We start from the raw sequence: 18,102 nt of genomic DNA, 5'->3' as shown, positions 1-18,102 counted from the left end.
AGTGTTTTTATTTCAACATATGGCTATGCCTTATCTGAACTGTTTGTGTGTCTACGACTATTATTGGAAGAGCTGTGCCACAGGTAGACACTAGCAGAATTAATACTCAGACTTAGTTTAAGTATATAAATGAATCCTTCGTATGACTTTGTGCAAAAGAGCCACAAGATGGCAGGAGCACCACATGCCAGTTTCCTTTTATAGCATTTCCATTCTATTTTCCTTACTTTTGTTGTATTGCATTGCAATTTACATGGTTTTGATGGTTTTAAAAACCAACTCAGTTCAACAGCAAGTCATTTTAAGGGTTTTAGGTCTCTTATTATGTATGCTGGAATCCAGAGTAAATGTAGTAACAACATTACAGCTAAAGTGTTGTACTAGTGAAAGAATGAATCACTTTTAACACCCAATTTCACAATAATTTCCTTATTTAGAAAATAAATTGTATCTCCACCATATTTTCAACTGTTTAGGGAATTACTTTTTCTTCTTTTATCATGTTATTGACATTAAAAATCCTAATGGACTGGCAAAACTCTCCCAATCTCTTCCTTACATTAGAATTCTGAAAAAAACCTCTCCAACCCCTAAAATGCAAACATCTCCTTAACCAAGTTAAGGAATGTATGCCAGGTGCAATGTTATCAAGGTATCACTTAGCGATAACACAAATACAAAATGTTGCCTGAAACCTGGCATGTGTAATAATTTTTTGAATGTGTCAGCAAAGCAAACTGAGTTTTAAAATCTCTCCGCCCCCTCTTAAAAATATGAAACAGCTGTTTATGAAGCACCTCTAGCATATCTGTGCTTTGAAGAAGGGTTGAAACTTGGAAGAAGATCTCTTGGGAGCAACAATTTTTACCATCGCTAGGAAATGGGCACAAATTTGGCCACATGATTAGCCTAGAGGATTATCAATTTACAAGAACTTAGCAGAATTCTGTTAAGAGTTTGGCAGTTTAATTAGTTGGTGAGTCTTCTTGCCTAAGCCTGCTCTAGCTACTTCACAGATTTTTCTTATGTATGTGTATACATACAATATCCCACAGAGCAATTTGTGGACAAACCCTCCTGGGCTTCATGGGCTGAGCAGACCTTTCCCTGCAGTTGTGGATGCTCCCTGCCTTCCTGCTCTGTTCCTTGTGTGAGACAGAGCTCTTGTGGAGGAGACAGCACGTGTCCAGTATTTCACTAGAAACTGCACAAGAAGATTGCTTAGGTGGTGCAGAGAAAGGGAAAACTGAAGCGCAGCCGAACCATGCTCATATGAAAGAGAAGGGAAGAGAAGGGACAGTGGGTTTTGTATTAGAAAGATTAGCACGAAGATGAATTTTAGAGAGGCATGCAAAAAAAGACGTATTACACTGCTTAATAAAGGAGAGAAAAAAATGCACAAGAGACATTTGCAAGGGTGAGCTGATACAGCCAAAGTAGGAAGTGTCATTGCAAGTAGCATACTAAGGACTCTGTGGGACCTCACTGCCTATGCCTAACAGAGCCCATCTGCCTTAGGTGCTAAGGATAGTCACAATTGTTGTTGTCAGAACAGATTTTTTAGGAGGTTTTTGTTCTCAGTAGGTGAAAGTAATTTTATATGCAGAAATATGCTACCTTACTGCAGGCCATGAATGTGAGAGGCACATTGGCAGCATAACTCCAGAAGTGACTACGGAAGCCAATGGACTGGAAGAAATATCCTTGCCCTCTCCTTCCTCCTTGGTGCCGCTACGGGGCAATAGGACTGCAGAAGACAAGGACGGTGGGAGCCTGGTGAATCTCCCCTGCAGTACTGTGCAGTGCAGCATGTTGGAGACACCGATGTTCCTTACATAGCCCCAACTCAGCACTCTCTGGAGCAAGAGCTTTGAGGCATTGAGCAGCAAGATAAAGCCAGGGTGATACCCCCTCCATGGCATGTGTAGGCAAGGTCTGCATCTAAGGCCTGTCCCTTTTCATTTTAAGATCCTGTTTTTCGTTTCTTAGAAGATTTCACAGCTTAAAATATTCTTGGTGAAAATGCCCATGCTGGGTGTCAATTCTTATTTTTGTTAAGAGATACAGTTATATGGTTAACTCATTTCCCAGAATGTAAACAGGGGGAAAGTACATTTGCCCTTTAAAAAGATCTTAAATGTTTCACCGAGAAGAACTAGCACTTCCATGCCTGGAAGCAAAATTCTAGTGGGACTTGTTTTTAAATCAGGGCATTATCTTTGTTTGGAAAAATAAGCCCACGAGTGATTGAATTACGGATAATGGAGAAAATCTTGAAGTATACATGCTGGTTCACGTGCAGATTGGAAGACCTGGTAAGCGAGGCTGACTACTGCTACTTCCACTCAGTGATTATACAGGCTGCTAGTTTCTACTGCTGGCTGCAGTAGAGGAGCTCCTTTCTAGAAGTGTTCCTTAAGGAGTGACAACGAAGGGTCTGTAAATCTTGACTCTAAAATATCTCATTCCTTGTCTTTCCCTCTATTCCTCTCACGCATTCGTCTGCCCCTCTGTCCCTCTGTTTCCCATTTTTCTTCTTGGAGGGCTAGCAAAATTGAATTTGTTTATATTTCTGAGAAGCTATGAACTAGCTTAAACTAGTCCTTCCAGATTGCAGATCAGGTGATTGCTTTAACATGAAGCATCTGAAGAAGCTATATCAAGCAGGGATCTGGGAGATTTTACACTGCTAGGATAATCAGCATACACCTCCAGATAGCTCCATGGTAAACACTGAAGGATGCCAATTTGACAAAAACCTTATTTTTGACATTTATAAACTTTTAGATGTCTCACACTGTAGCCTTTTTTTGAGTTTTCTCGCGTCTAAGACACATGCGCATGTACATAGACTATTTGTGTGTTTGTCTACTAATATCTATTTATCTAACTATCTAGTTATCTCTTGGCATGAATAAAACCTATTCTAATACAAAACCACAGCTTTGTGTTTCTTTGTAAAGAGGAAAATGTAAGTGGTAATTTTACCAGCAGAGAAAATCTATTTTAAGGTTTTCTCTTCATGGCAGTTTCTTCTAGAATTTTTATCTTCTTTAATACAATGTAGGATGTGAAAGTACACACCTACCTAGTGGAATCATAATCCGTTTTAGCTGTTCAAACAACATCATGCTATCAAAGGACTTTTGATTTCGGAGCCTTTTCACTGTATGGTACTGGACTTCTTTTTTAATGCAGCAATATATTATGCATTTCATTCCAGTCCATTTTATACCCACTGTCTGTTATAATTACATATTATTTACCATATTGAATATAATCATTTACAATTTGTATTGTTACATTTATTTAACACATTTTAGAGCTAATGCAGAGATAACTGCAAAAGAAAAGGCAAAAATTGACTGCTTCCTTTCTGTCCCCATCTCAATTTCTGATCCTTCTCCAGTGTTTCAAAAGCAAAAACAATTTGAAAATTGGGGGATAAACCTTTTCACCTTTATCAAATGAAGGTTCCTGATTGTTAAACCTGTTGTGTGATTTGGCTCTTTATTGAACTCCCAGAGCTATTTATACAATACAGCAAAATGTGCCTGCTGCAGGCATCAGCAATTGTGTTTTTCTGTGTAGGTGGCCTAGAAGGAATCCAATTAGAAGAATATCTGTGAACATTTGTTATTTTACTAAGCATTTGGAGAAAGAAAGAGATAGTACATACTTTCACTGCCTGCATGCAGTTATAATCTCAAAACACATACAAAGACTATGATTAATGGCAGAATAGAATTATTTCCATCACTGAACAGGATAACGTGCCAGGCATTATTCTGTAGGTCCTCCCCTATTAATGCTTTATCAAGTCATGATTTTGAGCATGAAGAATTTAAAATAATTTATTTGAGTTTAGTTTTTTGAAAGATTACAGTCTTTCCCTGACATTTGACAGGAAGTGGAAAAGTAAATCCTGAACTACAGAATAACAGCTTCTCTCAGCACATCCTTGTTCCTTACAGAGACTTGCGTCTAGACTCGTGGGAGTCTGTGCTAAACACAAGATTTCTTTCTATTGCCTTTGTTTGTGAAACCAGATGAAAATGTTTGTGAGACTATGAAGATATCCAGAGATAAAATTCAGCCATTTCATGGACCTTGAAAAAGGCAATGCCGACCATGGTGTCTTGCTATGGAGGAAATTTCTCAAAAAAGTAGACCCACCTGTAATCTGTCACACCTAGTGACAAACTACCCACAGCATTCCCTTTTTCCTGAAAATTCTTCTCTCTGTATGAAGTCTGAAAGGACTGCACTCTGCCAGTCTAGCCTGTGCACATCATCTGGGCTGAGGATCCCAGTGTTTCACCCTGGAAAAAGAGGCTGGCAGATGCAGATTTACAGCTCCTTAGGTACGAAACAGCCAAAATACCACCACACTTAGCACTAAATAAACACTGTCTATGTTGAAAAGACAAACTATTTTAGGTAACAGTAGGCAGTAACAGGAGTTAACAGCAGTAACAGTAGTTAATTTTTAAAATAATCCACAAAATATATTTTATTTTTGCAAAGGAAAAAGATGGTTGGTTAGTTGCACTTAAGAATTTGTTCATGTAATAAAAGAGTACTGATGAGTAACAGAATATACAGTTTTATTTGTGCTTGACCTTTAAGAAAAGAAGAAAAAAAAGAAGATAAAAGATTCCATGACAAAATATTAAGAAAATAAGCCCCTCTTTGTTAGATAAATGAAATGAGATCTATATAGAAGATCTTTAAGTTGCAACTAAATATTAGATGCTGACTTATTTATTTTACTTTTGCTACCTAACTTGCAAAATATTTACATGAAACAAATGCATATTATTCCTGAGAAGAATAAGATTGTAAGAAGCTCCTTTATGTCTCAGTTTTCCATTACAATGACTTGTCAGTAAAAATGCTTTTTCTAGGTATTCATGAAAATACCTCTTTCATCACTTCCATAATTTTCCAGTCTGTACTGTTCGCAATAAATAGCAGAGTAACTGATAAGAAACCAATCTGCCCTTTGACTTTCATTGAAAAAAAAAGATATTACATTTAAATGAGGAGTCGCACTCAATCATGATAATGATGGAGAGTAGTTATGTAATAAGAGTTGTTGACATAAATCATTACATGTATTGACATATATTTTTCAGGTTGAGCAAATTACTGAGGGACTAAATCTTACAATGAATATTAAACCCTGTATTGTCCTTATTAAGAAAATGTAAGATATATGGTGTAAGGTGCATGAAGCATATTTAAAAGGGAAATGAAATATTTAGTTTTGTTCACTTAGATTCAGTATGGAAATGAATGGTACTGCATAAAGGTTTTAGTCTTTGGGGTTTTTTTTGTTTTGGTTTGGTTGGGTTTTTTTGGGTTTTTTTTGGGGGGGGGCGGGTGTTGTTTTTTTTTCAGCAGGGAAATGCTTTGACTGCATTACTTAGGAGTACAGCTGGACCAAAATATTAATTTCTTGGCCAGTGAAGATTTTTTCGTAACATCTACCCATCCCACAAAACCCTGTGTGTCAAATTAAAATGAAAATTCATAATCTTCAAAGCTTTCATAACCTAACCCCCCTTTAATGGTAGTACCATTAAGGATGTTGTGATCCGTTTGAAATGTAATGTTCTGATGTAAATTTTTTCTATTTTAAGCATTCAAAGTAGGCGTTCAGAAAGCATGTATGTGGACACTCTTGGGAAAGCCATAAGGCCACCTCCCTCTTGGTATGATGAGTGTCCCATGGAAATTCATACAGCACTCCAGAAAGGAGATTTATGGGCAGTCAGAAATGTGACTGTGGGAGTGCTTTCAGTGCATCTGTAGCAGGACAGAGATGGTGCAGCCCTTGAGTTCAACAATAATAAATTGAGAGACAAAGACCTGAAGTACAGTAGGAATTGCTAATAATCACCTAATTTACCTACTCATATACATAATACTAGAAAGACCTAATAATTTGGGGTGTTCCAGGGCAAGAAGTGGTATGGACAGCATAATTTTTGTGTTTTCCAGTGATTACAAATCTGGAAATGTAGTACTAAAAGACCAAAAACCTGTTGTAATCTGGGGCTGAACATTGCTTAAGTCAAACCAGTAGAATGATTTTCACTGATATGAGGAAGCATATTCCGTGTGTAAGAAGACAGCTTCAGGAATACCATATCTTTTTCACAAAACAACTGACTGTTTTACCTCTCTGCTGAACAAACTCCACTGCTCAAATTATGCCTAAGCTGGGGTTATCTACTACAGTCACCCTGAATCATATAAAACAATAATTTCATACCAGAAATCTTGGACTCACATTACCCAAGGCCTGAAATGAAAATTAATGTAGGAGAGGTATGAGCATTTTCAGGCTAGAAGATGAAAAATGCTGGGGTTCCTTCAAAACATGATCCATAATTATAGATTGTGACTTTCATTTTCTGTTAGTAAATACATCTGAAACTTCTCTTCCTCTGTTTCTTGCATGAGATTGGACTGAAGGAAAGAATTGTAGGGTTTTCCCTCTTCTTTGTGACTCTTTCTTTACTTGCTCATCTCATTCTCTGGCCTGTGCCTCCTGATTATAGAGGTTTTTCATTGTGCCTCTCAAGTTCAGCTCTCCATTTCCTGTGAGAATGCTGCTTTGCCCTGAAACCTTTTAAAGCATGCCTCCATGAATTTCCAGAGGAGCAGTTGATTAATATCTCCATCATTCTTCACTGTACACAAATGGTGGTTCACAAAATTTGATAAAGAAGCTGCAAAACTGCCTGTACACCTGTTGATTTTTTTTTTTTTAATAACTTGAAATAGTTGAATGATGACCCCTTGTAACACTGCAGGATTTAGTTACTATTTGCTGCTTACCTTTGTCATCAGGATTATGGTAAGCAACTAACTTGCTCCTATGTAAGGACAGTAATGAACTCTTAAAATTTACTTCTATGCTGATATTTGTCTCTATAAAACTTAAACATTGCTATTAAAGCAGAGAATAGTTATCACTTGTGACTCTCAGAAAGTGCAAGGAGCATTCCATAATCATGATGGCTGTTTCCACATATTTCCTTATTTACTATGGTGTGTATTAATCTACAGCATGCTGTAAAGCTAAAATTAATTTTGCAGAGAATTATTCATGCCTCTGTTTAGATGTGACGTAGGAGAAAAACACATGTGCTTGTAGACTGATGTTATCCCCACAAAAATACCATTTACTAGTAGGAAAATCACCTAACTATTCTAACAGGCATTGTTCAAACTGAGTTAGGCTGAGGAACAATGACACTTCTGTGCTGTATGGCACAGTGTTTTATTACATTATAAATTCTTGATACAGTGACATCAATATTCATCTTCTCTAGTACAATACAGAAGTCATTGCAATTACGAACAAAGCCTTCCACAAGTGACTGTTGTACTGGACTGTGTATAAAAAAATCAATATTAACAATTTAGATGAAAAATGCTAAATGAAAAGGAGAGTTGCTAATGCAGTATAATAAAATCTTTCAAAATGTGCCACTGCTTTTTATATATATATTTTTTTTTTTATTTTTGCTCACAGGGGAACAAGGCAATGACATTATAAAGAAAATGTTACCTCAATAGCCTCATATGCCACTCTAATTTTAGATGCTCATTTTCAGGCTCCTGTGGATTTTGACTGGATTAGTTGCTTAGAAATATCAGTTATCTGCTTTTTGCTTGAAACCGTGTGTTCTTCCTAAAGAACCTTTTTTATTTTTTACAGGACTGCTGTATACAGCGTCCTAAGAATACCCACTGTCCTGAAATGGGAAGTAGAACCTGAAGATTAGCAAAACATAACTGACTCTAAAATAATGTTAAATATGTTCCTTATTACAATTAATTGTAGGCAGCAACTGTAAAGAGGAAAGAACAAACACTGTACTCTGTCTGAGTCTTCCAAGGTCACAGACAAATTCTGCTATTTTATCTGTGGCTTGGACTGATTCTTTTGAATGAGTTTATATCGGCTGTAAAACAAGACAGAGGAAAGGAAAGTTATGGTAGATTATGTGAATTTTTAGGAAGGCATAAGAGTGACAAAGAAAACCAGTAAGTCATTGTAATTCTGAGGGCTTGAGGCAATAGGTTGGCAGAATCATTCTCTGAAATGCTGTGAAGTCCATTTGTTGCTGATTTTTAAGTTGGGCTCTTTTAAAGGTACATTATCCTGAATGTCTCTTGCTCAGTAATCTTTTCTCATCCAGTGGACTTTAACATGAGAGGATTCTGGCTGGACAGTTAGGAAAACGTAATGGAAATTTCCAAGCTGCTTTGTTTCTCTTTAGGGTGGAGAGACTGCTGAGATGTTAATCTCCAAAGAAAGCAACACTTCCCTTGCACATGATATGATCCCTTAATGAAAGACTGTAGATGGCACAAAAGAAGAAAACCAGCTATTTTCTTATGGCAATACATATTCCTCCAAAATGAATGTGCAGTGTAAATCTACATTATATATATTTTTGCAAAAGAACAGTAAAATATTATGAATTGTCATAATTTTCTGTCCCTAAATCAAAGCATTTAATGATAATATCTGAAGAAAATGTCTAAAAAAGAAGATAATTTATGACCACATGCAGTCAAAACCAAAACAAGCAATAACCCACCATCCCATTACGTTACAAGTTGAGCTCAAGAGTATCCATTACTAATTATTATCTTCACATCAAGTGTTTTAAAGTCTTTTTAAAGTACAAAACTTAAATTCTGAAGAAATTTAAAAGGCATTGAGCTATACAGACAAGAAATTCAAACAACTTCAACACTTCCCTGTAAATTTTCCAGTCCTTGGGGAAAAATTAGCACCTTCTCTGAAAAATCACCTCTTTTGCCATTGTCTACCTACCTTTTACACAGTTACAGAAATAAGTGTATTCTCTTTTTAGGCAGGTTTCTCCAATGCTGCAGGTCTGAGGGTCTGATTGCTGATTGCTGCAGACTGAACATTATTTACTTTCACCTAGTAAGTACTCTAAAATTTTGCACTGTTTTCCTTTCCTATGTTCCTGTGGAAATCTTTAGTAGCTCAGCCAAGGTGTGACAGTTCACAGCAGTACGATTAGCTAAGAAGCCATATTCTATAAAATATTCAAGACTTGGGTAGTCCTCAAAGAGCTTCTTGTAACCCACTGGTAGATGTGTGCTATTGTGCCTGTTCCACAGAAAATTCATGTCTTCTCATGTGTGTTTCAGGACTATCTTATGAGCTTTAATAATTTTAGCTCTGGAGCTCCTAAGTGTGTTAGCTAAGACACAGACCACTGTCTAAGCTGTTTCTCTGTAATTCTGCTCATACCGTCTTTTGGACGAAGCTCAGTGTCTCTTAACATTCTGTTTATGTGGCTCTCAGGTGAGCGTATCTCGTAACAGCTCTTCAGTAGTGACACTGGCATTCTTCATACCTCCTGCCTTTATCTTTTAGTTAGTCTTAGACTTTTAGTTAGTCTTAGGAAAATAGTTCATATTTGTGACTTCTTCACTGTTTTCCTGAAGTAGTAGTAGAGAGGCAGAGACAGCAGATTTTCTGTGCTTTTCTGTAAATGAAGTGAATTCCTGTGAGATAATAGGTTCATGCTACACATGCTCCTTTGTACATTAGGCACTGATGAGTGTGTTAGATGTTCAACACCCATCATAGTTAAATCTTAAGAGATAAATTTCTAGAGAGTCCTCATTCTTGATCTCATCCCTGATTTTTAGACTTCCTAGGCTCAGTCTGTGATAGTTATTCCTGCAAACAGAGTACTTAGAGGTAGTTGGTATTATTTGAAGATGAGGAGGGACAACAAAACCAGTATCACGGTGAGTGCAAGGAAGTCAAATTCTTTCTAACCAAATCCAAATGAAATTGAAAGCGTCTTATTTGGACACTTGGCTGTGCAAAGGTAGTTGCTTGTATTGAATTAGTTGATAAAACTTCCATCTGCAAGATTCTTTTGGTTTAGTCCATGATTTTAAAAGGATATTAAACTTTCAGGTATTTTCGAGGTATCTCATTTTTGGAGTAACCCACTATGTCCTCTATAGTCTAGGAAAGGACTGATGGTTACATGCAGTAAGTGGTAATTTCCACGGTTTTGATGGATGTTTAGATAGTCCACATCACGTTTGTTTATCTACATGGGAAACCAGTTTTATATTAAGCACCTCTAAGCACCTCTAAGCTGAGCTCCAGCAACATCTGCTCCTTTCCCTTTCTGTGAACAGAAATCACTGAGTTTCTTGCCATCCATGAATTTAAGTTATTTTGACTTTTATTTAAAATGATTTATCAATTCTTCATTTAGCAAATGTTTGAAATTTTCAAAGAGTTTGAATAAGATATTAAATTAAAATGATGTCTATTCTCTACTTAAAATCATTTTCCATTTGAACCATTTTTGAAATGGTTTAGCAAAGTAGATCAGATGATGGATGGCCTTTTGTCAAAACCTAATGGGTTACCCAGTCTCAGATATATAGATATTGTGACTGTGGGTTCACAGGATTCCATAATACACAAGGAGATGGAGGCTTTATCCTCTAATTTCTCTACTTTATTACAGATTACCACAAATACCACAAGGATCACTAGTAGCAAGTAAACTATGACAGCAATCACCAATAGCAAGTATACCTATGATTGATTAATTAATAAAGCAAATCTATCTATAGATAAATTTGATTGGAAGAAGGGGCCAAAAGATCAATAAAGTAACAGACAAGAGTCTCTAAAGATGCTCCATGTGGCAGAGTCTGGACTCAGCCAAGTGTCTCTGGTAAAAGTCCGAGATCTCATAGCAAGTTCACACAGAATTCAACCTATTTAGATAAAACTATGTACAGCATGGGAGATTCTCCTATGCTCATAGAGACAGAGAGACTTCATTTTTAGATAAAAATTAAGTCCTTTTTATAACATAGGAACATAAGCAGGTGTAAAACATCCTATTTCAAGCAGCCAATAGATGATGTTAATTTCTAGTTTACACCTGTAACAAACAATAGATGATGATGTTTTCTGTTCCTTCAGAGAGATTTTATTTTTCCAGACTGTTTTCCACCTCTTCAGATGATAAGTTGCCACTACAGTCCCTTGTATTGGTGGTATCTCAGGAAGTCTGGCATCTAAGTACCCCAGCTGTACTTCAACTGCAAGTGGTCAATTGCACTTTTCAAGGATGTTTCTGGTTCCCATGCTCACAGTTCCAGGCTGGCAGGCCTTTATCTGACAGTATTTTACAGCAGACATTTTTCTTTTGCTCAGTAATTTTCCCTTTCTAGCCAGGCCACCTTTATGTTTGCTCACAGTACCTTCAGGAAAGAATTAGGGGCAAAACTATTTCCTACTGTGTCTCCAATCAGTTCAGTAACTTTATACTAGAGATTAATTTTGTCCTGAGTCTTCTAGGATATAATATTAGGTTTCTAAAAATGAAAAAGTATCAAAATCTCATACTAATAAAACATTCATGAATACCTGAACTGTAGAGGTCATGTACCATAGGAGCCTTGCAGACTGGTACTTCTTAGCTGACTGTGGGATTATTATATGATATAATATTGTTATGTAGTGTGATTAATGAGTACATGTGTATGTTTTGGCTTAAAAAGCTTAAAAAGCTATTATGAGGACAGTAAACATATAACTTGCTTATCATGGTCTGTTTAGTCAGAAAAGAACTTACATCAGCTTCAAAAGCATAAAATGTGAATTTCAGGCTATGCTCTCTTCCCAAGTTTAGCTTTGCTTGCAGTTTCTCTTCAAGGTTTCTTTGATAACAGAACTGTGAAAATGCATGTACCATGTTTACTGACAGTTGTGGTGACTGTACTGGTACTGTTGATGATATTAATACTAGGAACGATATAATTCCAGGACTTTTCCACTATATCATGGGAAAGATCATAATAAGTGATTATACATGAGCTTGAGATATCATTCTGAAATGCGTGCTTGTGTGTGTGTTCAACCTCATTTTGGGGAAGTAAAAGAGACTAAGGAACTTTTCCACGAGGGTATTAAATTGGATGAACTGTTTTGATACATCTGTGTTGCACTTTCCGGGTGTGAGCTTTTAACATGCACACTTCAAAGAATAATCCATAAAGATTGAGATCAGTTGTAGCTCACTGGTAAGCAGTGTTTCTTTTCTGCTAAATCAGTATATGGAGGTGCTGACCAGTTGGAATGGCATAGTTGGAATGTCAGTGAGCCTGGAGGAAAGGTTCAGGGGTGATGAGTGGGTGTTTGTTTTCTATTTCCCTCCTTGTTTAGGGATGGAATCCTTTGCGTCTGAGGCTGTGAGGGTGTCATGAGGAAGGAAGAAACGGGAGCAGTAGAAAGAGTAGGAAGCTGAGTATGGATGACATTAAGCCCAGCTGGGAGTTGTGCACATTAGAGGCAGATTTTAGTGGGCAACTTGGGGGCTGTCTGTTATTTCAACAACTGGTGAAATCTAGCAAAGACCTGGAATAAAAGATGAGTAAAAGATCTTCCATAAACAAAAGCCCATACATGAGCACGGCATGACACTGCTTGATTTCTCATGAGTGCTGCTCAAGACTACTACTTCAAAAAAATTCATGTAGCTCCACAACAGGGAAGATGGGACCTGCCTTTGTTTAAAGGTATTATCTCTTTCTTAATGGCAGTCTGCTACCAATTTTGGGAAAATAGAAGCATTCTATTGTATCCCTGTTATGTAGTCCCTGCCATAACCAAAGACATGGGACTTTGATATGTGTAATATTTGTGTTAATGACAGCATGGTTTGCCTTTTAAAATGCCATACCTTTGATTTTACTGAGATACTTAAACTGACCTATATTATCCTCTTCCCTTGTTGTATGTGCATGGTGGACATTATAAACATCTTAATTTAATGAGAATATTACTCTAATTGAAGCTGCTACATAGGAGTGCTGAAGCAGCAGATGCACACTTGCTAATAATGAAAACACAGAATATCTGGCAAACAAAATATAATCCATCATAAACAACATAAGAGCCTAAAGAAAGACAATAATTTAAATGGAATGGAATATGCTTCCCTGATATGTCACTTTCAATCACACACTGTCTCATTTAGAACATGAATTTTCCTCAGGGCCTCTGTAATTTGTGAGACTTGCTGACTATTCATGCACCGAGAGTGTCCATTCTCTCATCTCTTTACAGGGTATTTAAGCGGATAGTGTTCATTAATGTTAATAGAAAAGCTTCAGATTAATTGTTTTAAAACAGTATTCAGAAAAAACATGTTGTTGGTTTTGACATGTAATACCTGCATATAAGCTGTCTTCCACTACCCGAACTGAATAAGAAAGCTGTATTTACAAAAATATGTCCCTCTTTCAGCTGAAAAGTGCTGTGATCTGACAGTGAGTTTCCAGGAGAGCAACTGAAAATTCAGCATTTTTGTGCTGGGGAAATTCTGACACACTGAAAATGCTTAAATTGTGCTTCAGGACAGCACAGCTCCTGGAATCTCCTCTGCAAGCAGAGTTGAAGAAAGTTTTGGTTTTGAAAATCTTCATCTTCTGGTTTTCCAGGGGGAAAGTAAGAAATAAGTCTACGACTTTAAAGATTGCTCTGCTTCCACCTGTAGGGAAAGCAGGTGGGAAGGTCTGAAATGCTGTCTCAGATTGGAGTTCCCAATGCTGCTGGGATGTTAGGATTATGATGGAGCAGAGATGTAGATACTGAAATGTCCTGGGCTGGGCTGCTCAGGACCTGGCATCTTTAGCTGCTGATCTAAGAAGCTTGGATTCATAAGCAATCTATCAGAAGAGACAGCCAAGACGTGCCAAAATCCTGCCATATTTTCTATAAATGTTTGTGGATACCAATCACTTACAAAGCATCACTTCCTTAGAAATAATTTCTCCTTTTTTTTTTTTTGTCAGAACATCTCATGGCAGATCTGAGTATTAGGCTTATGAAAATATTTTGCCAAGGCCTAAAATGGCAACTTCTAATCGTGTATCTGTGGCTTGGGCTTCACATAACACTACATTTATGCACAGCTGGTGTCTCTAGACAAGTGTTTCCCTGCTGTAGACATTCAGTGGCTCAACACAAGAGCTCAGATGAATAAAGCAGCTTTTCTGGGCTCTGTATCATTAACACAGGGCTCTACTTGCAGAGGTAACTGCTGAGTTTTGATTCCTCGATTTGTGTTTAACATACCTGCAGGAATGTGAGAAAGATGAACCTCCCCTTTTTCCCACTTTAATGTTCCACTTGGAGTTGTGCAAAATGGGCTTAAACTATTACATGTGTTCTCATCTGGATGTATGTTGTGTCTAAGTTGCACAGCAATAACTGGTTAGATAATGTTGTCAGCGTTGTGATCTGAGGAATTAAATAAGATTCCTGTATGCAGCTATTCACTAAAGCCTCTCCCCACCTTCCTCCAGCTTCACAGCCTTGTGCTTTTGTCTCCTTGTCCCGAGGGCATTGTAGAATCAAACATGCTGCCTGTGCACCCAATAACTCCACCTGTACACATCAAGGTGCAGGAGGGTGGAAAAAGTTACTATAGCACAGCTTCTTTGCCTCTTGTTCTCTCACTGGTGTTCTCACATATATAGTAAAACTAACACAGAAAATGGGAGAAATGCATCTCTCCTAGCTTTCACATGGCTTATTATTTTCCTTATAACACATTCTCCCTTACACTGGTACATTAGTTGCCTCAAGTTCCTGAAAACGCCTACTTTGTCCTTCAAGAGTAGTTGCGATTGCATGTTGTCTAACTTAAGCACCATCTTGCAATTTGAGAGAAAAGCCCAACGGACTAAACATTAAGATTTACTAGTGTGATATAAACCCCTGATATAGGTGATGTCCAGCAGAATGAATGAAAGCCTTTGTTCCTGGCTCTGATTCTGCATAATCTGCACAAGGCAAACTCCTGAACATAAAGGGGGTACTGTTAGGTCAACAGTGATAAATAGTGGTGGTGTTTGGAAATTACTTAGTGCTAATTAAAACTCAACTACTATAATTAGTTTATTTGCTTATTTCTGGAACCTTTTGTGGTTTAGTTATTGATTTTATACATACAGAGGTGGTTTAGATGAGGATATTGAATCCGAGGTTTTATGTTCTCTGAAGACCTTCTACTGAACCGTGCAATAATATATAGCACAATCAGAGTGAGGGAACTGAAATAATGGTATCTTAAATGGACTTTTTTCAGTTGTCTTGGAAATGTATTGGTTTCAAGACAATTTTTAAGGAATGATGTTATTTCTGCTTTCTCAAAAAGAGAAGAAATAGTCTTAAAATATTTACTGTGTAATTTCCTTTCTCCTTTTGCATAGTTTTTGACTTGTGAATAATTTCTATGCTGCTACTCATAACACTTCCACTATATTGGACTACAGTGCAAGTACTAGAAAACATAACATTAGAAAACAAAACAAAACTAGGTAGACTTTAAGTTGGACAATTATATGACAATTTTATTGATTTAATCCTAATGAAAAGTAATTTTTGACCTGTTCTGCTTCTTATGAAACAAGCTTCCTTCTGTTGTTTTTATCTTCAGGATATGATTTGTCTGAAATCAAAATGAGAAAAGTAATGTCTTCTTATAAAGTAAAATACCAAAGACATGCCTGGAATATCTATATAGAGTGTTCAGCAAGTTTTAATAAGCACTGAGGAGTCCACTTAGTGTGGAGAAGTGAACATAGCACTTTTTTTTTTTTACAGGGTAAAGTAATTCTCAGGCTCCTGGAAGTAACTATTCCCATGAGACAAGGGTTTAAGAAATGTGATTACTATCATAGTCCTTCAGACACTAAAATGTCACCTTCTAAAGGCACTTATGCTAGGTCCATGATAATTCTCGTTATTTGTTACCAGCAAGTGACTTAGGCACCTAGGTGTTTGATTTCTTAAAAGAACAAACACTTAGTGAGACACTTGGGCAATCTCTGCAACAGATGGAAAAGTGTGAAACACTTCACAACAAAAACCTAACTAGTGCATTAAGCAAAGAGCCAACCAAAATCCAGTGGCTCATCTGCCCCAGACACACAGACAAATAGGATGGCTCTTAAAACCCACCCTACAGGTGACTTGCTCAAGATTTCTGTCCAAGATGAAGCTAGTGTATCAAACTCTCTTTTGAAACTCTGGACTCCTTTCTCTTTTTTTCTGTCTTCAAAGTCAGTGGGTGCTTTTGTTCACTTTTGTCTTTCAAAGTGTGCCTGATGGTGCTGATCCATGCAGGATCATGGTTGATGAACAGAGAATAAAAGCAGAATGCTGAGAAACTACGTCTCAGTTCTTCTTGCCTAGGAGGAATTCAAATTCACATGCATCCCTAGAAGTGCAGTGATAGCAATAACGTTCTATCCTTTTTATTGGTGTTGTTCCTCAGTACAGGAAATAAAGATTTTTTGAACATACGGAGAGGAGAAGAGTAAGTGTAATTTTTGCAGTGGTCTTCCTCCCAGGGCAACCTTAACTAGAGTGCTGTGTTTTTTGAGCCTCATCTACAGAGCTTCAGATGTTATGGGTGGGATGTGGCCCCGTACAAAACTGCCTGTAGACCACTGGTGAATGCGTTCTCCTGGCTGATGTGAATCTTCAAAGGGCAGCTAAACATGGTTCTCCTGCTCAAGTGAGAATTTCTCTTTGAGGCGCATGCATTTTCAGTTCTAGCCCTTGATTTATCTAATCCAACTTTCTAATCCAATGTTACTAGACGCAGTAGTGCTTTGAATGATGATATTTGCACAGAATATATTCTTATGCACTTGCATTTTCTGGGAAATGGAGTGCTCACTTTTATGTGATGAAGAATCTGTAATTCATTGCCCTTTGCAAGTAAATTTCTACTTTTTCAGTATTAGTTCTGCCCTGTTGTCATGTATTTGTTGGTGAATTTACTAATTTTCAGTTTTATTATCCTATTGGTTTTATACTTCTTAACCTGAATAGTATCTTCTTGATTTAACTAAAGAAAAAAATTAATTTATTTTTGTGGTTTTTTCTTATATTTGCCTTGATTTGGGCAACTAAGGTCTTTGGGAGGAAGGACTTTTTCTGGGAGGGAAGCTACTTTGAGTGGCTCTTGGTTCCAACATAGTTAGTTATGACTTCACTATTCTGTTAACTTCTCCCAAGTTTTATTTGCTGTTAGATGTCGTGTTACTCTAAACTTATTTGATCAACACATAATCTACTCAGAACTTAGAAGTGTCTATGAATTTCTTGTCCTCAAAATCAGATCTACTAATTGTGATAAGAATTACTGCTATTCTAGATCATTCTGTTTGTGATTCAACTATCTGATCACATCTCTGCTGATTACTTTTGTGTTAACATTTCTCATAATTTTCTTAATTAAACATGTTACTTTATTCTTTAACATAGATGTAAAAAGTATCATCCACAATTTTTGATTTGTAATAATGAACGTAATTAACTTCAATGCATATAATTAGTTCGTATTCCAGGCAGAAAGTTCAGTATCTCTTTAACTATTTTAATGCTTTTATTATGCATGTAGCTTCTACCTACTATGGTGACATCTTTATTTATTTTTGGTGGGTTGTCTTTCAAAAGACAATAAACTATGTCTTTTTACAAATACAAATGTGTTTAGAAGGTAGAACTCAGTACTTGTGCATTGTCTGGTGACTGATCTACCTCTGTGGGTGTTTGTTCTTTGTGGGTATTGCTGAAATATTTTGGACAACCTCCTTTGAAGATATGGGCTGTTTATCACCTGTTTACTTTAACTTGCTGTTAGTTCTATTCTTTTCAGTTGGGTCAAAGAGCATATTTAATCTTTTTTAACCATTCTATAGGGTTTACATGGCAAGGCTTTCTTAGTGGGGGTGACAGGGTGACCTCCATGAGAAAAGGCCAGGGCTGCCCCATGACAGACCCACCACAGGACACAGCTGAGCCCCACAGCCGAGCCCCACAGCCAAGCTGGTGGCACCACTGTGAAAACACTTAAGGACAGAAAACAACAGACAGGGAGAGAAGAAGGGAAAAAAAGATTGAAAACCAACAAAAGGAACATCAAAGTCAGAGGAGGACACACTGTGGTGGAGCAGATACTCTTTGCTCCTGAA

Source organism: Strigops habroptila, chromosome 2, assembly GCF_004027225.2.
Source record: "Strigops habroptila isolate Jane chromosome 2, bStrHab1.2.pri, whole genome shotgun sequence".
Classification (NCBI taxonomy): domain Eukaryota; kingdom Metazoa; phylum Chordata; class Aves; order Psittaciformes; family Psittacidae; genus Strigops; species Strigops habroptila.
This window is presented reverse-complemented; position numbering follows the sequence as displayed.